The sequence below is a fragment of the Rhipicephalus microplus genome, unplaced genomic scaffold, assembly GCF_043290135.1.
Source record: "Rhipicephalus microplus isolate Deutch F79 unplaced genomic scaffold, USDA_Rmic scaffold_26, whole genome shotgun sequence".
In the NCBI taxonomy this organism is placed as follows: domain Eukaryota; kingdom Metazoa; phylum Arthropoda; class Arachnida; order Ixodida; family Ixodidae; genus Rhipicephalus; species Rhipicephalus microplus.
The window spans coordinates 4,978,887-5,003,908 of NW_027464599.1; the positions used below are offsets into that span (position 1 = coordinate 4,978,887).

Consider the following 25,022-nt stretch of genomic DNA (forward strand, 5'->3'; position numbering starts at 1 on the left):
AGTACGCGTGGCTCAAGTATATGTACCCATGTGGTCCCGTGGTGATGCTACAAGCTTCTAACAGAAATCGCATAATACAATAAACTGACGCCCAATCACTCTATGCCTTCTTCGTCCTACTAATCACTCAAGATTACAAAAAAGTTTCCAGGAAAGTTTTTTCTTTCCTGTGCAACGCCATGCAGCTATCACTACAAGATGCTTCGCCAAGAATTCTTTGGAATGTGAAAAGATTAAAGTACAGTCGAATCTCGATAATTTGAACTCGAAGGGGCCCGAAAATTTGTTCAAATTAAAAGAAGTTCAAACTAATGAAAGCTAAATAAACCGAGGGCTCTCCATGCAGTGGTGCATGTGCATTGAGCTAACACACGGGGGGGAAGTTTCAGAAGACTTACATTTATTTACAAATCACAGGACATCCATTATTATTTCAAGTATTCGGTGATTCGCGTCTGCATGCGTTTGCCTTGCAGCAAGTCAATCAATTCCGCACGCAGCTTGCAAAGCATTTCTACTTCGGCTTCAGCATTCTCCTGGCAAGAGAAGTTGCACGCGGAAATGTCCAGCATCGACACTTTCTAAAGACGACGACAACAACGGCTGCGTAGTCTCTCCGCTGCGCAGCCGTAGCATGGCTAGCACATGACGAGAAAGGAGGAGCATCTCCGTCCAGGCGGAGAGAAGCAGACGGCATTTGAGAGAAAACCATCACTCCACGGCAGCTTTTTTTTCACTGTTTTCGCGCGCGTCGTTGAAAGGAGAAGGGTTATGTGGCAGGGACAGGAAAGAAGGGGGACGCGTGGCATGGGCGCGTGAAAGACCCCCCCTCCTTCCTTCAATGTGCAGAGCCGTGCTTCCGCAAGGGGCAAAGGCCGCAGAAGATAGTGCCTTTTTCCTTTCCTTCAACCACACATTCATTCAACCCAGCAACAGCCTTTTTTTTCCTCTCTCTCTTCGCAAACGGCGTTGGAAGGAGAAGGGTCTTTATGTGGCAGGGACGGAAAAGGGAGAACCGTGACAAGGGCACGTCGCAGATCGGCATTAGAGAGTGAGCAAACATTCCACCATAGCCTTTTCTTGCCTTTTCATTTCCTTTTCGGGCAGCGCTTAGTTGTCGCAGGTGCCGCCATGGGATTGGGCAGGGTGCTGAGAGCATTTTCGGAGCACGGTATGTTCAAAATAACCGTCGCAAGTGTCTGCACGTTCGAATTACCGGGTGTTTTTGTCCATTGGAATACACATAGCTTTGAAGAGACCTTATCATGAGTTCGAACTGACCAGAAGTTTGAATTAAGCGTGTTCGAATTAATGAGATTCAACTATATTTCATGTGCCATTTTTTCATGGCTTCTGCCCAAAATCCTGAGTTTGTTCAGCATTGGCTTACATTTGCACTATTTACAATGAAGGGCTAATTTGGAGCCTGTTCCTTTCTCTAATAATTTAAAATGTTTCCATGCTCTAAAATTCACACAACACCTGTTTGGCTTATGTACACCATCCGAAAAGTCAGTGGAACTTCATATACCACACCAACAACACAATTCACACAAATTTGCCCTTGCTTCACTTCGTACTGTGGCTTCTTTTTTTTTGCCGATGTGTGCACATAAGCCATTCAGTTTCCTTGGCGCGGAAAACACCACAGACTCATTGTACCTGGAGGCAACTTTTTTCAGGCCATGCCCAACATGGTGCGCATAAGGCACCACCTGTAGTCTTCTCTGCTCTGGACAGGTCTGTGTGTTTTTCCTCTTTCCTGTCATTTTTCGTAGCAAATATTTAGCTACAGCAGATAAAACAAATTTATTTACTTATTTATTTCATTTTCCTCAAGGGTCCCGAACAGAAGGTAGATTACATGAGGGGTGGGCATACAAGACATGGGTAAAGGCAAAGTTGGATGTGCAACAAAACATAAAACAGAAATTTCAGGCCATATCTGAAGTGGCAGAAACAAACAAAACAAGAAAAAAAGGGGGGGGGGGGGTAACAAGTACATTTGTTTGTGGACTCTAGATAAAAACATTTTACAGTGACAAAATATACCACTTATAGGGTGCAAATCATTGCCAAGTACACAAAATATACATACACGCCATACTAGGAAGATGACACTAGAAACCATCACACAAGAATTAGCATGGCAAGTCACACGAAAAAAAATTATTATGGTTCAGTGATGGTTAACAGGGAATTTTGAAAGGCTTCTGCATCCTGAATGCTAACAATGGTATCCTGTAAGGCGTTCCATTCCTCAGCTGTCCGAATGAAGAAAGATTCGGCCAATGCGGTAGTTCTGGGACGAGGGTAATATACTTGCATAGTGTTGCAACATCAATCACAGAAATAGGGGTGTTGCGTGACGCAAATGCTGGATGGGGATGCGTGATGGAATTTGTGAAATAATACGAGCCGCGCAGTTTTTTGGTTTTGACTAAGAGAAATTAATACGGCAGGCTTCTTTAAGTCTTCTACACTGGTGAACGATGAGTAATTGGGAAAGGTGAATCTGGCAGCGCAGTTTTAGATGGCTTCTAGGTTTTGGATGAAATAATGCTGGTGTGGGTTCCAAATTGCTGCGGCATATTTTAATTTGGGGCGTATTATTGTGGTGAAAGCTACTATTTTTAAGTGGCTGGGAGCAAACTTCAGGCTTCTTTGGATATAACCTTCAGATCTACTCGCTGTTGAAATGACGTGATTGATCTGGAGGGTCCATGATAGGTCACTTGAGATATGTATTTCAAGGTATTTATACGAGCTAGTCGGTTATAGAAAACTGTTATATAGGGCGTAGTTGTACTTTAACGAATTAGTACGTCTGTGAAAAGACACTGATCTACATTCAGAAATGTTTAAACTCATATGTCACTTGTGGCACCAATTTTGAACGGCTGTTAGGTGTGCTTGTAAAGCTATTTGCTCTTCATGACTAGTGATTTTTGCGTAAATAATGCAATCGTCGACGAATAATCTTATGTTGTTAGTAATACAGTGTGGAAGGTTGATGATGTAAATTCGGAAAAGCAGGGGGCCAAGTACTGTTCCCTGGGGAACACCGGAGAGGACGGGAGAGATTTGAGACCTAGCTCTATTTATGACGACAAACTGTTTTCTGTCAGTGAGAAAGTTATTAATCCAGGACAAGAGGAATGGGTCGAGATTAGGCAAAGAAGGTTTGGTCAAAAGGCGGTGGTGAGGAACTTTATCAAAAGCCTTTTCAAAGTCAAGAAATAAAGCATCAGTTTGGATGTTCCGGTCAAGATTTGTGTGCAAGTCAGGGATGAAGGCAGCAAGTTGCGTTTCACACTACAGGCCTTTTCAAAAACAATTTAGGGAAGGGTGAATGAAGTTGTGCTGTTAGAGGTGATTAACGATGTTGGTAAATAAAATGTGCTCCATAGTTTTGGATGGGACACTTGTAAGCGATATGGGCCGGTAGTTATATGGGAATGCTTTGTTGCCATTTTTGTATAGTGGAGTGATTTCACCGAGTTTCCAATCACTTGTCACCTGTCCCTGTGAAAGTGATTCAGAGAAGAGCAGCTGAATTTCTGTACTAATTATCAATTGTGTGGTCATTATTATTTTGCCGTTGATGTTTTCCACTTGCAGATGACAGTTTCATTTTTCTAATTGCGTTATTTATTCTATTTGCAGATATTTCAATAGGTGACATTAGCTCACTTATATAGGCTCAAGGTTCTCTCCGGAGTTCGCAAAAAAGCTATCTTCACGCGTGAAAACAGAACAAAAGGCATTGTTTAGGGCATTGGCCGAATCTACGTCACTTAGCGATTTGTTATTAGTACCAAAAGAGTTATCGGCGAGATGTTTCATGGGTTTTTTGTTTGCCATAATTTCTTAGGGTTATTTTTGAGCATGTCTGGTAGTGTTGATCGAAAAAAATTGCGTTTCGCGTTTTGAATGTTAATTGAGAGGCATCGCACAGAGTCGAAATATTCTTTTCATAGAGATGGTCGGTTTTGTTGTTTGGCACGTCTGAACAGGTGTTTTTTCCGGCTCATCAGTTTTTAATCGCGTTGTTAAACCAAGGGGCGGATGTTTTGTTTTTAATTTTTATGCTCTGTATACATGCATCAGTTAGTTGATTGAGTTTTTCGACTAATAACTTCCAATTGTTTTCTATGGTGCGCTTGTTCAATCCCTGGTGGTATGAATTGTAAAATTGTTCAAGTTCGGTGTTAATATTTTCATAATTGCCACGACCGTAGAGCTTTATCTGCTTTGGTGTAAGCTTATTTTCTGGAAAAGTAAAACTGAGAGAGGCAAAAATAATTTTGTGATCACTTATTTCTTTAAGGTAATGGAGAGAATGTAGGCTACTTGGATCCGACATTAGTATAAGGTCTATTATAATAGAGCTGCGTAATGTTTCTCTGGTGGCATGGGTTATAACTTGTGTTCGTTGGTAGTTTTCTAAACAGGCTAGGAAATCGCCGCATTCACCGCTGCGAAGGAAAACATTGTTTGATCATTTTTCAGGATGGATAATTGAAGCCCCACAAATTATAAACTTTCTACGGGGATACATTTTGTGTAGTTTGTCGAAGGTGTCGTTAAAGCTGATGTTAAAGTTGGGCTCTGATTTGGCGGAGGGGGGGGGGGGTGGCGGTAACAGACACCTAGTATGACCAGCCCATGGGAACTTTCGCAAGTTACCCAAAGAGCTTCCAGTGGACTGGTAATGCTAATAATGAAGTGAAGGATTGTATGTTTAACAGCGATGAGCACGCCACCACCTCGACCGGATAAACGGTCCTGGCGATGCAATGTGAAATCGATTAGGTATGAAAGAACTTCAGAATCTTTGATGGAAGGTAAAAGCCATGTTTCTGTCAGCATCCCGACGTCACAATCAGATGATTCAATTATGGTACATATTTTGTCGTGTTTCGGCATGATGCTTTTTATGTTTGTGTAGAGAATAGAAAAGGTGACATTATTTGCATGTTTAGAGGGGTGATTCTGGATATGGCGAGAGGGTGAGGTAACTGGCGACGCATTTACTGGGTTGCGAAATTGTTAGCTTCACGCGGAAAAATTCCTTCGACTTCTTTTCGGGTTGCATTATAGTGGCACGATTTTTTCCCAATAACTACCTTCTTGTAACGAAGATTGAAAGGGTCGCTGTGCTCACATGCAAAGCGTAGAAGCTCTCTTTAGGCAGTGCGGGTAGCGAAACAATAATCCGGAGCTATACTGTACGGCGTATCTTTCAGTTTGAAACCGTTAGATAGGATTGCTTCTTTTATTTTGAACTGGGAGAAGTTAACAATTACCGGGCGTGGTTTTTCCGGTTGACATTTTGCGATTCTGTGCGCTCTTTTTATATCGTTTGGCACAAGATTAATTTTGATGTGCTTCTTGCAAATGTTACCAACAAACCCTTCACTGTCTGCCCAAGTTTCTTCTTTTTTGTGTGTGCAATGTGTATAGGCTAAAGCTGTCTCAACTGGCGTCTGACACTGAGCGCTGTCTAGCGAGGCGAGGAGGAATCACAATGGGAGTGGCGGCGGGTGCTGCCATCTATCGGGGGGTACGCGAGATGGGCACTGCGGTATGGCTGACAACTCATGTGCCACCCCCTGCTTGACGACCAAGTCCAGGGGTCGAGAAGTTCAGCGCTAAAGATGTCTTGCCATGCGTAGGCATAGCTAAGAACATAATGAAATGGCTTGCATTGGCTTGAATGTACATCTGTTGAAGATGGGCTGGCAGGCTGAGAGGTAGATTCACGAACCACAAAGGTCTGTTCGTTTACAAACTTTAACTTAGTGTTCTTGGGTTTGGTGGCCTGAGGCTTGACAATCTTCTTGAAAGGCTTACCATTTTCACTTTGCAGAGATGACTCCCTGTCATCCTTCTAAAGTTTAGCCAGTGTCGCATTTGGTGAAGCAATAGGCAGAGTGGCAGCACTACTTGACATCAGTGCCATCACCTTTGTCTGCTCAGGCTCGTCGGAACTGACTGAGCTTAAAGACTCGTCCCACTTCACAGCAGCTTTCTTGGCTGACGCAGCATTTTAAGCCTTTTGTGTCTACTTTGCGGTTGCTTGCTTCTTGGCAGGAGGCGATTTCGGCGCACTGTCCTCAGGATAGTTGGAAAAGCTGTCCTGTTGCTTCGATTGTTGGGGCTTCATGGTAGCTGCCTTGAGCACAGGCTTCTTACTCAGTGGTGCCACGGCTTTGAATTATGGGCTGTCGGATGCGTTGGTCTGAGGCTTTGCTCGCTTGCTAGGGGCTCTCGAACGAACAGCTCCCTGTTCTCGTAAAGAAGCTGATGTCTTTCGTTTCAATGTTTCATCTTCGTAAAAATAGGAGTTGAAATCCGAGTCCTTGCTGTGTCGCTCTGGTGCTCTGGGCTTAGCAATTTGATGTGAGGCGGGTGTTTGGGCGTTTATCTTGGCATTCATGTTGCATTTCGCAATTGCCGAGTTTATCGGCTTTGCCGGCTTGGCCTCTTCATTGGTGAAATATTCACTGAGTGGCACTTTACGAAGGATGAAACATATTTTATGGACCTCGAGGTCCGCTGGTGTGAGGATTCGAGAAAAAACGACAACGACGAAGGTGCGGGACAAGGCACGTGCGATTACGAGTGTGAGGATTCGAGAAAAAACGACAACGACGAAGGTGCGGGTCAAGGCACGTGCGATTACGAGGCAACTGTGCGCCAATCAGCTGATGACTAGCGGTGGCCCACAGAGGTGGCGTGCCACGATTGGGCCACGTGCGACAATTACGTGGCAGCAGGCTTTGTGGCTGGGGACGAGCCGAAGCAGCGGCAGGCGGAAGACAGCGGGCCGAAGCGTCGGACGCAGGCGATCCAGGTTCCGGCCAGGGAACGCGGCCGTCCACGCTGCTGCCGTCCAACCACCAGCTGGGGCGGCATTGCCGGCACGAGTACTGCATCTCGGGGCGTGGCCTGGCCTGCTGTTCTCTTCCTTGCCGAGGGCATCGCAGATCTCGGCGAGGCGTGTCAACCGTCAGCCGTTCGGCACAGCGATGGACGTGGCCTGGCTAATGGTCACGGTTGCGCCGAGCATCGCGTCTCGACGCTAGCTGTTCGCTGGACGGGCTGGCCATTCCCCGCATGGAGCATCGCGTCTCCGATGCGGGCTGACTGCTCCGTAGCCGCACTCATGCCATCAAGTGCCGGCGTCACCAGCGTCGCACATCGACAACAGAACAAGGAACGTGCGGAGAAGAGAGCTCGAAGGTTGAGGCCACGAAGGCAGAGGAAGCGGTGCGCCGCTCGAGAAGACGAGTTCCTGGCAGCGTTCCTGAGCCGGACGTGGGACCCGTACGTGTCGGCCAGGTCGAGCTCCGGTGTGTCTGTTTGAGGCCGAATCCGTCAGTCTGTACAAGGTCCATGGACGGGGCCTGCTGAACGGCTCCTGCCTGGGTGCAGTGGCCGGGAGCAGGTTCGTGGGCGAGGCCTACCGGGTGTGGTCCTCGTGAGCCGTGGCCAGATCCTGGACCTCCGGAGTTGCGACCCTGACTGCTGGGTTGGCCGCGACGTCCGACTCAAAGGCGCTGCACACGGTAGCGTATCCATGCACCGTCAGCCGTTCCACCCGTGCCATCAAATAAATTGTTCATGTTAATCCTTTCTCGTCCGCCATCAACAAACATAGTGACGAACGTCCCTTAATCATTACAGCTGGCTACCTGGCTGTTGTGCAATGCAAATGCTCTTGGCGAAGAGCCCAACCACGCTTAACGACGTCATTAGCTTGTGCCAAAGCTACAAAGAATCGCGGAAGCAGCGAGTTCTGACAAGACGTCCTCCAGCGCACGATTTGGCATGACTGTCCAGCGTGACTAACGGTCATGACCAAGCGTCGCTAATAGCCGAAATAAAAACATTTTTCGGCGATGAAGTCGCACGACAGTTTTCTTTGGTACCTTCACCCTGAATCCTACCACAACTCTACCATCGTTTCTCCATGGTGTCATTCAAGGAGAGCTCGCGCAGGCGCTTGCAGCTGCCTGTGAGCATAATTTTCTAACTGCTTTACTCACTTACGCTGCAGCTGCAGCCATGCCAACTCTCAAGTGCCTGCACCTCCATTCCAGTATCCTGCCAGCTATCCCCCACTTACTGTCTCTTGGAGTGGCACTAACACCTCCAATCCAATGCGCAGCTTTCACAGTCACCTGATATGTTTGGTATGTTGATACCCCGGACCCGTCGCAAGGTATTGCCGCCGCCGGACGTACATCATCGATGAAAACTGCCGAGAGCCCTTCTTTCTACTTGACTCCAACGCGCGTTACGGTTACTACACTCTAACGCAAGCTCGCTATCAGGATAACCACCGCCCTCGGTTGGGACATCTTTGCTCGCCCTCTCCGCACCGCCGCTCACCTTGTCCTATGCGTTGACAGCCTGTGCCTAACGAACAAAGAAACTAGATGCAGTTTATGAGTCAAGAACTGTGCAAGTTTTGGTTTGCCCAAGTCCTCATTCGTCACCTGTTTATGTTATTATAGTTTGCATAGAAAATGTCGCTGCAATCGCTTTTGTAGATACTGGTGCAGCTGTTACTGTTATCCATGCTGGATATTGCCGCTCAGTTCGTAAGGTCATGACGCCTTTCTTCAGATTGTCGTTTTGCACAGCCAGTGCTCAACCTCTTCAACCGATCGTAGTCTGTACAGCCCGTGTGACAATTGAGGACGTTCTGTATACAATATAGTGCATCATTCTTTCATCGTGATCCCATACCATTGTCTTGGTAAGAGACTTTTTGTCGCGTCACAACGCTGTAATCGAGTGTGCTTGGGCTGAGGTTCAATTCTGCGCACTGAATGACCGAGCCTCCGTCGACATCCAGTCTACCTCTAAACTAGTCGTTAATGACAACACCGAAATCCCTCCATGCTCTTTCGTATTCGTACCAGTTTCATGCAGTGCCATATTCGATGACACAGTCTTCTTCACACCATCTCAAATATTAGTTCCCCGAAGAGCCTTCCGCTGCCTTTTGCGTCAATCGACCTTGTCGAAGGCTCTACCACTATGCCAATATATGATCATCAGTCATCACCTTTATCCCTGTTTTATCACGGATGCCTTGGCCAGGTCGAGACGATCAACTCCACCAGAATTATATTCGTCCTTGATGAGGCGCCTTCCACCACTATCTGTGAAGTGGCTGTCATCTCTGTGCCTGACCCAACATCAGCGGACATATCTGGACCGTTCATTGCTGAAGATTTAACACCTTCGCAGTGTTCTCAGCTCCTCACCAACCGGCGAAAGAAAAGTGCTACCGCTTTTTTTCAACATTGCACAAGCATCTCTCGGCCGTGCCATAGCAGTCAAGCACCGCATCAACATTGGGTCCCACTCACCGCTGCGACAATGACAATATTGCGTGTCCGCTACAGAATACCGCACCATTGCTAAGCAAGTAGAGTATGCATGCTCCGCAGAAGCGTTATCACAGAGCTCATGGGCGTCTCTGATGGTCCTGGTCAAACAGAAAGATGATTCCATACGTTTCTGTCTTTATTTCCCGTGATTGAACAAGATCACGCTAATAGATGTCTATCCACTGCCACGCATTGTCGATGCTTTGGACTGTTTAGAGAGGGCTGAGTTTTTCTCCTCGTTATACTTGTGGTCAGGCTAAAGGCAGGTGCTATGGTGGAGGCCACTCGCCTCAAAACCACTTTTTGTCATGTCAGACAGCTTATATGGATTCGTCGTCATGCCTTTTCGACATTGCGATGCACCTGCAACGTTCGAATGAATGGTGGACAGCATTCTGCGTGGCCATAAATGGAACATCTGTTTGTGTTACCTCGATGGTGGCATGGTCTTCGCCCCAAACTTCGACACAAACTTACAGCTCTGCTGCATGCTCGATGCTGCTGCCCCTGTGCCAGAGTACTTCTTCTTTATATATATATATATATATATATATATATATATATATATATATATATATATATACGTGTGTGTGTGTGTGTGTGTGTGTGTGCGTGTGTGTGTGTTGAGATTTAGAAGGGGCTGTTAGCGTTATTGACAGGACACTGCACATTTTGCTAAGTTACTCATGAGTTTGTACGCCGCAAAATTCTGAGTACTAGTATAATAACTGACATCTAAATGAGCTACTGGCAATCATGTGGAATGGTGTATGACATTTTCGCCACCCTTACTCCTCAGTTTTACGAATCTCTCAAATTTCAAAGTTGCGAGTTTGGCAGATCTATATTTAATATCGCAGAGTCTGTCAAAATATTTGACAGGTGCAGCAAATCCTAATATGAACTTCATCACTGTTCGCTCAGTCGGGTAGTTCATCATACTGCGTTCATTGAAATAGCAGGGCTCTATTCACACTGGATAATTTAAAGGATGCTGAATGGTATATACTTCTTTTTCAATATCTAAGCTTTATTTATACTGCTCCAAGTTTAATACAGTTAAATCTGGATATAACGAAACTGATAAAGTCTCGAAAAAACTTGTTATAAAGAGGATTTCATCATATGCTGGTTTGGTACAAAATTCGGAAAATAAACGCGCAAATTAAACAAAAGGGGTACTTAAGGAGAGCTAACTGAAAACACTTATTTTACAGTAAAAAAAACTGCATTAATATTGCAATATCAATTACATGGACACACTCGGAGAGTTTTTGCATCGCCGCTATGTTACGTAACAAGTCCAAATTGATAAGATGCCCCCGCGCATCGTAATTTCACGAGGGAGTAAAGGCGCGCGAGCGCTGCTGAAGCAGAGATCAAACCAGTCTGCTCTTTCCTATCACCTGGAAAGAGCATAAGATAACATGCATAAGATAACTGCCGTCGAATGCTCAAACAGAAAGTAAACCACCCTTCTTGAACTAGCGTGAAACAATGTGGGGGTTAGGGGGTGGGGAAGGGGGGAGGGGATCGCTTGAGTGGCAATAATTAACTCAATTGGATTTTAAGGGTGGTTGCATGGCTGGTGCGCTTGCTATCTCGGCGAGTATCAGTGCCGTTTCAGCGCGAAGAGACCAACACCACCTAGACTTTAGGTGGTGTTGGAAGAGACTGTGTGGAAAGAGCACTTCTCCTTGGAGAGGCCATATTTGCTCACACCAGCATTTTGTTAGAGTTACGTGATATCCGATCCAAAAGAGTTGGTGCAGCTTTACGTATTATACCATTACAATTTTTTACTATCGCGTTCATTGGATTGCGCTGTCGTGTTGCTAGAACTAATCAGCTAATCGCAAAAGCTACCAGCCTGCGAACTGGCGGCGCTGAGCAAGACGGGAAAGCAAGTGACCAGTCGACCTGCGAAGAGCCGTCGTCACCGTGGTCTCGGAGAGTTTCCATGAACGTGTCATCTGACATCCCCTCGGTGTGGTCGACACGGTTGTCCGAAAGTAGGAAAAGTCACAGTTTCGCCGCAAGGGCGAAGCAATAAATGACTGCAATAGCAACAACTTTCAATATAACGCTAAGAACAGCAAGCAGATTGAAACGTGAAACGCGCTGCTCTGGCACGAATGACGCACGAGCACAATTAACAGGACGAAGCAAACTAACAATGTTTACGGCTCGACACTTAACACGCTGTTTAAAACGAGGCACGAAACGTAATCACGGGTACAGATTGAGTGCCAACTAACAGGTACCCCAGTTGTTACTTCACTGTTTTTGAAAGGCGCACTCTTTTCGCGAACGGCGCCTTTCCAGCGAGCCAAGTAATCTTTGTGCGCCCGGCAACTAAACGCAATCGTTCCGGTAAAACTCGAAGGTGCTATTTCACCTGTCGAAGGATAAGCGCGCGTGCACAGACATGTGTCACATATACGTGGGCTGCGCTGCATATGGAAGGCGCTTTATCGAATAGTTTTTCGTGGTTTTCCGCATCTGTGTCTTTGTCCTTCGCTTTTCGTTTTCGACGCCGTGCGCCCGTGCATAGTTTCACTGCGCGTTCATCGTGTGGCCCCTGACGACGTCTTTGTTTTTCTTTTTGTATTGCCATAGCATTTATGCGGAGAGTCCCGACTGATTTATTGCCGTCGCTGCCGCAGCCGTGCTTCACCGTATATGTACGTATCTAATATAAAAACTCAAGAAAGGAAGAAAAAAAGCCGCCCGCGCTCGGCACCCAGCTTGTCACGATGCGCCGCCGCACGCTCATCTCACACGCGCACTTTACCGCGCGAATAATGAGGAAGAGGGGGGGGACATTAAGATCTCCATTTCGGCTGTTGAGAGACTCGTGGGAGGGTTATGAAGAAGACCCGCACGTAGTCAGCTACATTTTAGATCTGTTAGAAAGACTATCTAAAACCAGAGAGCTCGTTGAGGAAAACATGAAGGCGGCTCAGAATTTAGCAAAGACACTACGATAAGTTGTCCCGGAAGCGCATTAGTGTGGCACTGCGAACGCACAAAGGTTTTTTTTCCTATTTTATTTTTTTGGAGTGTGTGTGTGGGGGGGGGGGGAGGGGGGGCACTATTGCGTATGCGCTTGCGGAGACGAGAACGGCAGCAACGCCAGCTCGTGGGGTGTAGCCGCCTCGCGCTCACCTGCGCGCAATAACGAGCGCTTGCCCTCGCCTGATGCGCGTGCGCCCCTTCGTGCTTTGTCGGCAGAGGGGCAGCCGCGGAAGATGCATGCTTGTAACAAAATGTAGAGCGAAATTCCTAGATTGTCCGTCGGGAAAATTCATTATATCAAGGTTGTCTACCACTGTTACTTTGTTGCATAGAGGTCACAAATACATGTGCTTCTATGGAGTAACGGCGGGGAATAGAAAAACTTAGTTATACCGAGGAATTTGTTATATCAAGGTTTGTTATAAGCAGGTTTAAATGTATTTCATGATAAAAAGATGTGTGAATTTGTTTCCCTAACCTGCTCCAAATTTGGATTTTAGTGCTCCAGATGTAACATTTTGCTGCTCCAAAAATTGTTTCAAATTGTATTTAAGCTGTTGCACCCTTGTGCACGTTGCTGTACCGCCAACAGCGTCCTGTTTCTGTTTCTCTTCTTGTTAGAGCCTAGTTTTGGAATAGCCAGATTCCTAACTGGCACTTGTACCGGTTCGACGTTCAAACATCTCTCTGCTGGTGACTGGCGCTCTCCGTTCGCTGGGTGATGTCGTATGCCTTGGCGAAGCTGAGACTCGTCTCTGCGAACAGGTGTTGTTGTAGGTCTTCGTCCCGCAGTCCGCACACAAAGCGGTCACGCAACATTACATTCAAAGTGAACGTATTGGTGTTAGTAGGTTGGCACTTGATCCTCTCTTCTGCGCAGTAGCTGAAGTTGCTGAAGTCGACGTCCCGAAATTGCCGTCAGCCGCGAGATTTGTTAGAGTCACCACGTAGTTGCTTACTTTTTCGCCTTCCAGTTGGTCTCGACGCTGGAAGCGGGCTAAGCTGTAGACCTCTGATGGCCTTGGGTCATAGCATCTTTGTAGCGCAGTTAAAATGTCGTCGTAGTCTATGATTGCTGGAATGGCTGACTGAATCAGGGCACAGACTTTGTCGTACGTCTGCTTCCCGCACAGCATTAGCAGGTTGGCTCTCTTAATTGCTGCATCAGTTGTGTTGTTACCCACGAAGTAAAGCTGTAGGCATCCAAACCGCGATGACCATGATGAGTCGTTGAATTCGGGTATCTAATATTAAAGGCAGTGCGTAGCGCAGGTCTAAATCCACTTCCTCATCGCCACTGTTATGTCCGGGGTTGTCGTCGTCCCAAGGATGTACAGAGCTGTCCACTTCTACCCTGAACACCGTGCCGTGTGGCTGGCGCTCCATGGAGCACCTCTGCCGGCTGCTTCGGAAACTGGTGCGCAAGCTCAAAGACAGCTGTAGGCGGGGCTTTCGCCGCATCGTCTGCTGGAGTGCGGTCGCTCGACAAAATTGGTGCTGCTTTGCGGTGAAGCAAGCATTACTCTTGTTACGTACGCATACAAATTGAGCAGTTTGTGCGGTTCTCAAGAAGCGCAGACACTGTGGCTTTTTTTTCAAGCCATCGTGCAAGTAATAAACCGTGGCCCTTACACGAGCAAAACTTCGCGCTGGCACTGCCAGAGCTAAGCTGCTCAGTGTAACAGAAATAATATTCTGCAGCTCACACGACTGCTTTTGTTCAGGGCTCGCCGCGGTGGTCCAGTGGCTAAGGCACTCGACTGCTAACCCGCAGGTTGCGGGTTCGAATCCGAGCTATGGCGGCTGCATTTCTGATGGAAGTGGAAATGTTGTAGGCCCATGTGCTCAGATTTGGGTGCACGTTAAAGAACCCCAGGTTGTCGAAATTTCCGGAGTCCTCCACTACGGCGTCTCTCATAGTCATATGGTGGTTTTGAGACGTTGAACCCCACATATCAATCAATCAATCAATGCTTTTGATCAGCCCAAAGCTTAACATCGCAAAATTGGTGATTAATATATCATGTGAGGCCTGATATAACAGCTTGCAATGTTTGAAAATTTTGATTATTTACTAACCTGTAAACAAGAGATAGTGAGTAGTTCGTTAATCTTATGGAACTGATATAACATTGGTGTGTTACCAATTGCGCTGCTCTCACGTGCTCCAGAATTTAAATCGCCAATATTCTACCCTTATTCACAGCTTACTAGCAGCTGTTTTTCTTCGTACCACTCAGGCAGACAAATTAAGAAACATTCTAATCAAATTTTCAGTGGAACTTGTATGGGGTAATCAGTGCACCAAACAAGCACCGATGACAAATTTTTACTGCTGTGAGCAGTTGCAGATTAAAGCTTCATACTTTTTGTCTCTAAGAAAAAAAGGCGCGCTTATCGTTTTATATCTTTTTAGGCTTACAACATTAGTCCACTACAGTAATTTGTTATGACCCATTAATTTGTTGTGCCATCAAAGGTTCCTTTTTTTTATCGCCGCATGATAAAAGGACTGCATACGTTCGATATTACTTCATTCCAGTATTGTCTCCTAATTGAAGGGCCATGCCGTAAGTGCCGGAAGGAGAAAGACGATGTATTGTAGGTTTATGCCTGCGAGAATATTCTCCACGTGCTATATTAGCGATGAAAAACCGTCCTTTTGCAATTGTCAACTGGATCATTCAAGTGTACAGGAATGATGGACGCATTGGAGATGCCTCTCAGCAGCCTCGTTGCCGGCTGACTACAATGGACAAATATCTGCAAATTGTGGCAGCCGTAGCAGAACAGCTGAAAAGTACAGTCGGAGAAGTACAAACTGAGCACGGACTTGACCAGGTGTTTTCTACAACCATGAAACGCCTCCTCTACGTAGCAGGACTTTGAAGCCGAACCGCTGTCAGGAAGCCCCTCATGCGATCCGAGAACAAGGCGAAGCGGCTCTAGTTTGCTGAATATCGCGCCCACTGGTCTGCATCTCACTTGAAACGCTTGGTAATCATGGACGAGTGCACGTTCAGGATTCGTTGGGATCAGAGAACACAAGTTTGGCGCCCCATGAACATGCAGTTTGTAAAGCAGTGAAATTCGCAAAAACACGACTCCTTCTTCAAAGCTTAAAATCTTTCAAGAAGCAGTCGTGTTTTTGCGAACTTCAGCCGCTACTTTCAGCAGCGCTAGTTATCCGTGATATCACTGTGCAGTTCGTGGTTATACTTTAATGATTCTAAGTTAGCAGCTAAATATTGCCAAAATCTTTTTTCATTTAGGTAATGAAAGGTGTGAAAGATATCTAACGGGAAGGTAATTCATTGGAGTTTATAAGACCCTGAGAACTAACCTCTAACTTTCGGTGTTATCTAGAACACTAAACAATCTTTTCTAAAACACTTGAAGGGCCCCTGAAACACTTTTTCAAGTAACCATGGAATGAATTCACTGGAATAGCTTATTGCCTCACGAACTCAATGCCGCAAAATTTTAAGAATTCGTTTAGTGCGAGTTGAGTTACAAAGGTATGTCGCATGCTCCAATCGCATTCTCTCATCCCGACGAAAGCACTAGAAGCTAAGCAGGAAGGGGTGGGAGGGGCACACAAAACACGTCATGCGCGCCTCGTGACCTTGAGCACTTTTTCCTTTTTGTTCTTCGAATGCACGGCTTTTTCAGTGTGATTACACGCGCACGCGTGGACAAGTAGCGACCTCCCACGCCGATCTCTGTAACAAGCGAGCTTTCCATGTTCAATTCAGCCAATGGCTGATAGATGGGCTTACTACATGTGACTTTCGAGCATATTGCGTGGTATGTCGAGAGATAAGGAAGCACGTTTTAGCTGACTTTGATAGTTTATTGTGAATTCTAGGCCACATGCTGTGCTATTATGTTTGGCTCGCGTGTTTTCGGGAACCTCTACTACCGATCGGCAGCATTTTCTGACCATGCTCCAAAAAGTGTTGCAGGGTCCTTTTAACTGCCTTTTTCTTTGGTGCGCCTGATGAAAATTATGTATTTTAAGCAAGTTTATATCAAAAATTCTTCGTAAATCTATTTCATCTCATGAGGTAACTTGTGAAAGCGACTTTCAATTTTAAAGTTCATGCACGCGTTACTCAGATTTCGGGAAGCACGCCCGAAAAACTCAATAGACTCAGGTCACCGACCGTCAAATTAGTCACCGACCAATTGGCCCGCAGGCCAATTGGTCGGTGACTATGGCATCTCAGGCCTAGTCTGCTAAAGGTCACCGTCTCTATTTTTATAGGAACCTCATTTTGCTCTTGGAATCTCTTTCATAATGCCCATGACACAATAAAGTATATGAGTAGCTACTACAAGCATTTGGCCCCAGTGCCTAAAGTCACCAAGGCAACCACACACAAAAAAAGCCTATCATTGGCTCCGTCAGTACCTTATCACGCTACTGTTTTCCACACTTAAATGTTGCAGTATCATAAGGCCATTTTTTTCTGTTAATAAACTGTGCTTGTTAATTTGCTGCAGATATATGCCGCGATACACACGTCGAGTAGCTGCCAGTGGCCTAAGTTCACTGACTGTCTGGGGGTGATCACAAAGTATGACCTCAGCCCTCTCTTCAGGGTACACGGCTGAGAGCTACTGCTCCAATCTAGACGTTGTGGCATTGCCATTCCTTTTGGAAGGAAATGTTCCCAGATAGAGAGTTCATTGGCCTCAGTGCGAGAATGGCCTCGGTGCCATTCTTGCTCATCGCAAGAATGGCTGCAACGAGTATGTTGTCGCCTACGCCAGTCATACCCTAACGAAGGCAGAGTCTAACTATTCCGTCACGGAAAAGGAGTGCTTGGCTATCATTTGGGCTATAGGAAAATTTTGCACTTATCTTTACGGATGCCAGTTCCATGTTGTCACAGATCACCATGCCTTATGCTGACTAGCGTCCATGAAAGATCCTACTGGCCGCCTCGCTCGTTGGGTTTTACGCCTTCAGGAATACGACATCCGTGTTATTTATCTCTCAGGACGCAGCCATTCAGACGCCGATGCACTATCCCGTTCTCCACTGCCTCCTGACCTTGCCTGATTACCAACTGCCATCTGCGATTCGTCATCGTTGAGCATCACTGGCATGCCATCCGAGCAGCGCAAAGATCCCTGGATCAATTCTTTGCTCGACGTCCTCTCTCACAGCTCGTCAGAAACTACTTCACGCTCCCTCTCTCGTCAAGCCACTTTGCTGTCCGTGAAAGCTTGTTGTATCGCCACAATTACGTTACGGATGGCCGTAGGTGGCTCCTTGTCATCCCTCGTCATTTGCGCTCGGACATCTGCGCTGCCTTTCACGATGACCCCCAGTGTGGCCACGCTGGAGTATTCAAGACTTACTCTCGCCTTTGTCTAAAATACTACTGGCGCGGCATGTATCGGCACGTTCGCCAGTACGTTCGGTCATGCACCATGTGTCAACGACGCAAGACGCCTTCTCACAGCACTGCTGGCCCTTTGCAACCCTTAACCTGCCCAGTAAGACCGATCGCGTCGGAATTGATATTTATGGTTCTCTACTCAACACTCTTAGAGGCAACCGGTGGATTATCGTCGCCATTGATCATTTGACACGTTACGCTGAAACATCTGCGCTGCCTGCTACCACTATGAAAGACGTTGCGTCCTTGCTTCTTCACGTTCTCATTTTGCTACATGGTGAACCTTGTGAATTACTGAGCGACCTTGGACGTGTGTTTCTCTCGAACGCCATCGACGAGCTGCTGAAGGCATGTCGCACTGTCCATAGGAAAACCTCGGCATACCATCATCAAACCAATGGCATGACAGAACGCTTTAATCGTACTCTTGGAAATATGCTTGCCATGTTTGCCTCTGAGGACTACACTAATTTGGACCAAGTGCTCCCTTTTGTCACGTACGCGTACAACTTTGCGGCACAAACAATCACTGGCTTTTCTCCTCTCTTTCTCCTGTACGGACGTGAGCCATCATGCTCCATGGACACCATTCTCCCTTACAGGCCTGACGTTTCTAAAGCGACGCCTGTTTCTGAAGCAGCTGCTTATGCTGAAGAGTGTCGTCAACTCTCTCGTTCATTTACTGCACAAGACAAATGGCACCAGAATACTGACCACGATGCCTCTGCGTCTAGTGCCCACTATAACCCAGGAATGTTGGTTTGGCTCTGGGTCCCGTCTACCCCTCCCGGTCTTTCCCCGAAGCTTTCGTCGAAATACCATGGCCCCTACTGTGTGGTGCGACAAACATCTCCTGTCAACTATGAAGTTGAGCCCATTGAGCCACCTTCGGATCATTGCTGCCATGAGCGTGAAACACTACACATATCAGGCTTCAAACCGTGCTATGACCCCCTTGTCGTATCATTTCTCTAGGTCGCCAGGTTGGCTCTTTTCTGAGCGGGGAGTAATTGTACCGGAGCATAGTGGCGCCAGCTCTGTGCCAGTGTGAAAGAAGATATTTACATCCATGTGTAGCTTGTGCTTGCCGGGTTCCTGCCTGTACCAGCTTGTTGCGGCTAATGCTTCTCGAATAATAACCTGTGTTTTTATGTAACCTCGCTTGTTGCAGTTTATTTACATTATAGAAGAAAGATAGGAAGTGTACAGAGATCCATAAGATCCCGCGTTATGTGCAACAGAGATTCAGTTCATGATTCCGCACATGACTCTGTGCAGGTTTCGGCATTATTTACAAAAATGCTTTGGCTTTTATAGCCCGCCGTCACTGCCGTAAGAAGAAGGTGGTTATCACTCTTGCCACAAAGCAAGGGACGAAGTCTTTGTGGTCCACCCTCCAGAAAGGGTGCAGATATTGCACCACTTGGCAGGGCGAAACGGTCAAATGTTAACAGGAACGCACCATTTACTTTCCCCCTCCTCTACTAGCTTAAACACTAGCTAAGGAGGAAAGATGTTTGAGGTTCGGAATGGGTCCCCTCGATGACTCGAGTGCACGGTAGCTGCGCGAAGGAAGGGCTGTAGTCCGGTGAAGAGACGCTTTATTGCAGCCTCAGGCGACTGCCCGAGTCCAAGCCCGAACCTCCGCCCACATTTCAAATTCAAACATCCTCTTTTCAACCCTTGGTCGAACAAAGAGTCTTCACAAAAACCAATCACGTGTTGGGACTCGCATCATCACAACCAATCACAGAAACACTTTCATAAAAGGCACTACATTTGTAAAAACCTCGTCACCAAATAAAACCCGCAAGGGGATAGGTTCTCCGCATGTGACACTCTCTCCCATGCCAGGTCGTGCTGCCCAACATTACTAGTGCTGCCTCCATCGGATGACTTCCGTGACGGCTGTTCTCACGCTCGAGCCCCGTCAGTTCTCTCATTAATTGTTGCTTCCTAGAAGCCTCCTTAAGAGCGGTGGGTACACCGTTGGGCTCCGTGCGCTTACCAGGTGTGCATGCGACAGCGAGGCGCCCCGACATCCCAACAACAGTGGGGCAGATTATGGTTGTTTTCCTGCCGCCACTATGTCTCTGTCAGCCAAGTGCTCGCGTCTCCATGTCATTCTCAATGACACGCGTGCCTGCCAACAATGGCTTAAACTCAGACGGTGGCGCCTGACCTGCCTCATGCCAGACGCTTTTTTGAGTAAGCTTTCCTCTTCTAATCCCGAACGGGGCGACCTTGACTGCTCTGCTTGTGAACCGTGAGAACGAAGAAGTCTATTTTCTTTCCCGCGCTCGGGTCTTCCGCGTTCGCCTTCGCAGAACCGATCAGCTTCCTTAGTTGACGGGTTGGGAACTGGCTATGCGCTCTACATTAGCCGCATTAATTGCGCTGCACCCCACATGCTGGTAATTGGTGCGTCATACTATCTGCACCACACAAAGATGCACCCGGCCCACGACTTGAAGGCACCACAGGGCGAGGAGGTGGAGTCCGGAGAGGGAAAGTTGAGCTCATCCGGGGAGAAGGCCACTAACCCGAACGTCAGCAGCAGTCTATGCTGCTTTCAGCTTCAGGCCATCCAAACGCTCGATCCCCATGAACGGCTTCTTCGACGCGTTCCCACGCTTCCGGGCTGTCGGTATGTTGATATGGCCTCGCGTAGATGACAAAAGCTAAGTCAAGAGGTTGACAATGAGACCCGCCACAGTGGCGCTGTTCCCCTGCTTTTCGAGCCCGTTCAACAAAAGGCTTGTTTCGCTAAGCTTTCGTGGAGACCCGACTGCTTCCTGGAACGTCTACCGGACAGCGTCTTGCAGACTAAGCGCCGATGGGGTCGAAAGCCTTCCTAGTAGACCGGCTTACGCACATTGGCGTCGGTCCAGGTGAATTGCCAGGCCAAACGTAACGGTGTGTGTGCGTTTGTGTGTGTAGATAGAGAGAGAGAAAGGACAGAACAAATAGTTTAGGGATTACACTAAATTCGCAAGCTTCCAATGTGCGATGAGAGAGGCATAATGTGGCGTAATAAAAATGCATACATAAATAAAGAAAGTTAGGCCCAAGAACAAATGCGCGTTCGTATCATTTCATTTCCTGTGTGTTCATTCCATCGCGTTGGTTAAGTACGCCACCAAGCTACCAAGCCAAACAAACAACCAGTACTGTTTCAATGATTACCAGTAATGTTCAAATGGCACCTAATTTTGTTTGAATAAAAAATAAGAGCTAAGAATAGTGTAAAATATAACTTCCATTGGCCACATCGGAATGATCAGTTTACGTTTATGCGTACTGCAGGATGAATTATCCCCAAATCGCTCTTCCTCGCAATGGCCTCATAATTTCTTGATTATGTAGCTGCCTTTTAACCATCACTGCTCACAGCCAGATTAGCGATATCTTGGTATGCATTCCGGCACTCCAATAAACAGTTTGTCCTTCGCATTATATAACTTGTCCCGATTATAAAATGTTGTAGTGTATGGCAAAGCCAATTATGAGCTTTAGTGACGAACACTGAATATTATTGCGCTGTAAAATATTCTTTAATATGTTCCTGTTTTTTCTTTCGTCTTGTTTACAATAATGTTATTCCACCTGGGCAAAGCACTTATTCTACAAACTTGTACATAGCAAAGTATAAGCACTTCAAACACGGCTCAAGCAAACCACGGCAGTAATTCTTTATTCACGAATACTATCGGCGAATACCAATATTAATGATTATTCTACCTTCCAAGGATTGTATTTTTTACTGCAAGAACTGCATTTCAATTGCACTGCCATTTTTACACCCCGTATTCTGCTTTTTGTTTATGCATTGAACTGATTGGCACCTGAATTAAAGTCATTGGCAATTGTAATAAACACGGTGGCACTTGGAATAAACTCACTGGTATGCAGCCTGATTGATTCGGGCCTTGGAATAAATGTTTGCCACAAAGAATAAATAGCTCGATGCTCAGATTATTTCAATGTTCACAGTATATTTAAGCTGGCACTTGAATTAAAGTGAGCGGTAAAACCTGTAGTTCATGCTAGCATAGGATGTGTTTGTTCATCAGCACAGTATAAGCTTCATGTGTCCGCCTTACTTTGTTGATCTCTATTAGATCCCCATGAACACCCTCCAATTCCCCCAACAGACAGCTAGACTAGCCTCACTAGATAGTCTAGCATTGAAGGAAGCTAATATCTGATAAAAGCCTATACACAAAGCGAAAATTTCATTCCCCTAGGCAATGAAATTTAAAGCAACTTTTTGTTTGTTTTTTCAAATCGCATCTCTCCTTAATATTTAAGTTTCGATTCAAAAGGCATGCTATAATGTTTTAAATATAGCAAGGTTCACAGTAAGTAATGAAACGTGGTTAAAAGTTAATTTTGCGTGAGGCTGTGTTTTGATACTCCAGTTACAGAATTAAGGCTATGTGAGACCATTGACGTGCCACCTGCATGGAGTTAACTGTTTTGAACACCCATCGCAAGGAGCTTGATTAATGGTTTTGATAGAAGCGTTTCAGTTGTGTATACATGTTCTCCTTCAGGTACCCGGTTGCCGTTCAAGTGGGCTTTTCAAAGCTTTCAATCGCCATGTCTTGCACAAGCTCAATGTTAAAGTGCTTTCACCGGTAAGTTACCTTCAGTTACTATTAGTGGTAAGGCTAGTGTTTGTTAATAAAATTGGTAAGGCTAGGTTTCTTCATAGTCATAATAAGACGTAAAGTATGTCTACAGAAGCAAGGGCACCCATCCTGTTTATGTGTTCCTTTTGAGGTCGGGTTTTTGCTACTCAGCGTGTTAATGTAAACTACATACAATCGAGCCCGCTTATAACGAACCTGAGCGTGACGCGGCATTCGTTCGCTGTATCCCGAAGTTCGTAGTAAATTAAACACAGCTTTTAAAAAAAGTTGTGAGTGAAAACACAAACTCTTTATGCCCCAAAAAGTCCGTGATGTACGTGTTTCGAATTTCAGAAGTGATAAGGGCGGTCTTGAGTTTATTTAAAACGGCAGGGTACTTGTTCGTCGAGACCTGTGGCATAAGCTGCATGAGGCACTGACTCCAAAGTTTCGTCGTTCTCGCAATCCGATTCCTCCAAACTGCGCTCGCTACGTACTTCATTCACAATGCCCTAATCCGTGCAAGGTTCCGCAGTGTCGGCATCATCTTCGGCTGTAATTAAACCATCGCAACAAATGTCTCGCTCTTCTAGGTCGGAGTCGGTGATGCGCTGCCACAAATCGTCACCGCAGGGGTCCTGTTCGGAAGCTTCAGGCTTGGCATCGGGCTCGACGGCAACGAAGTCAGTCTCACGAAAACAGTTTTAGGTGCATGTAGCCATCACCACCGCCCAGGAAATATTCACTTTCTCCACAGCTGAATACCGGGTTGCCTGAAGCGGCAAAGTGGCTGCCAGATGGCCAACAGCTATGAGCAAGTGCTCTGCAACGCGGCACCTAACGCGCGGATTACGCTCAAACCAAGCGGTCACACTTTTGACGTTTTCTTGAGCGGCAGGAGAAAAAAGCGTGCTAGTCCTTCCGTCGGCCATTATAACCACACACGCACACCAAGAGCGAGCAAGACGCACACACGCGACACACATGCCAGAACGTGTGGAACAGCTCTGGGCTTGTTTCCAGTCAAAAAACGAAACTAATTCGAGCCAGCGTGGCGGGCGTCGAGTAGTGGGGGAGACGGGCTAAGGGGTTGTGATCAAGAGAAAAGAGTAGACTTGTGAAAGAAGGGCAAAAAGTTGCGATAAAGAGAGGGGAGGATGCGGTGGGAGGGCGACTTTGAAAACCAAAACACACGGGAAGGAGGCAGGTTGGGTAGCTTGCTTGAAAGGTCCGCGAAACTCGCACATAGAAAAACTTGAAAAGAGTGCATGGCCGCCTGAATCGGTGCGCTCGGCGGTGTTCGAAGAATCGGCGGCGGCGGTCAAAAAATCGTTTCGTTGCACCTGCGGGTTTGCGTGGCCTCACGGACTTCGATATTTTGTGATTCGTTCTGCGCAAATTAACAGCGATTTTCGCGATTCCGCACGCGCGCGGAATGCACGCTGAGTTGAGTGCGAAGTGAGCGAGAACAAGTCCTAAACACGAAACGAATTGCAAATGATCAAAGTCGGTGTGGTAGCGTACGCGCATGCACTTGACGCAGACTATCGGACACAGTTGGTTGCCGATGATGTTGACAAATGGTCTGGTCACTCCAGGCCGCCGACGTGAACGACAGTACCAGCGATCAAAAACGGGGTAGATGGTCGACTGGTCTTCGAAAGGTCGGCGGTAGTGTAAAAACACGTGCCTCGTCTGGTGATGCGGAATGCTCAGACTAGCTGGGGAGACAAAGGATGGAGGGATGCTTAACAAAAGCGGTCGGGGAGAGCGGTAACTAGAGGGGCGTGGAGGCAGGGTCGGTGCTTAGCAATAAGAATGTATGGGCATCTTGCCGATGCTTGATCGGTGGTCGAAATTGGTTTACCAGGAAGTCGGCAGACCGCTGATTCAGTTCGCTGTAACCGATCAGCGGCTCTCGGAGACGTTCGTTCTAAGTGCGATTTTGTGCCATTGAACCAATGTATATTTTCACGGTAACGCGGATATTGTTCGTTTTAAGCGAAAGTTCGTTTTAAGTGGGGCCGTTATATGTGGGCTTGACTGTAGACAATGCTGCGCACATTGATTGAGTCAAAGTTTTTTTCAAGACAATTTAAAAGGACTGTCTACGACTCAGAAAAATTTTTGGAATTGATGAGAAGATAGTTCATCACATCGGCAGGGACAAACAGGCTTTTGTCCGTAAAAAAGAAGTTATAGTTTTAACTTGATAATGAAAGTCGGCAAAAAATTACTGCCAGCGTCACCCAACAGCAATGTGGTCACCCTACTGGTAGAACGAGAAATCCTTGCAGGTGCACTTAATTAGCTTGAAGACATAGATGTATAACTTGAAATTATATTTTACACACTCAAAGCAGCTTTACGTCTTACCAGAAACTAATTTTTGCCTTTTTTCTTCCCTTGCGTTCGAACAGACACCCGGTGGCACTGCGAATGGTGTGTTCGCTTGCCTGCATGCCTGCCTGCTAACGACGCAGCAACATGAGCGCGGCGTCCGCCGCCGCTCTTAAGAACAGGAAAAAAGTGTGCATTTTATACAAGAC

The 25,022-nt window shown here is 46.6% G+C and overlaps 1 long non-coding RNA gene across 1 annotated transcript; it reads left to right on the top strand.

The window, feature by feature from the left end:
- The first annotated feature begins 1,116 nt into the window (after positions 1–1,116).
- LOC142786568 (uncharacterized) lies at positions 1,117–25,022 on the top strand. The gene is made up of 3 exons (XR_012889094.1): positions 1,117–1,171; positions 22,396–22,479; positions 24,894–25,022. It is a non-coding gene; the product is annotated as an uncharacterized LOC142786568 (long non-coding RNA).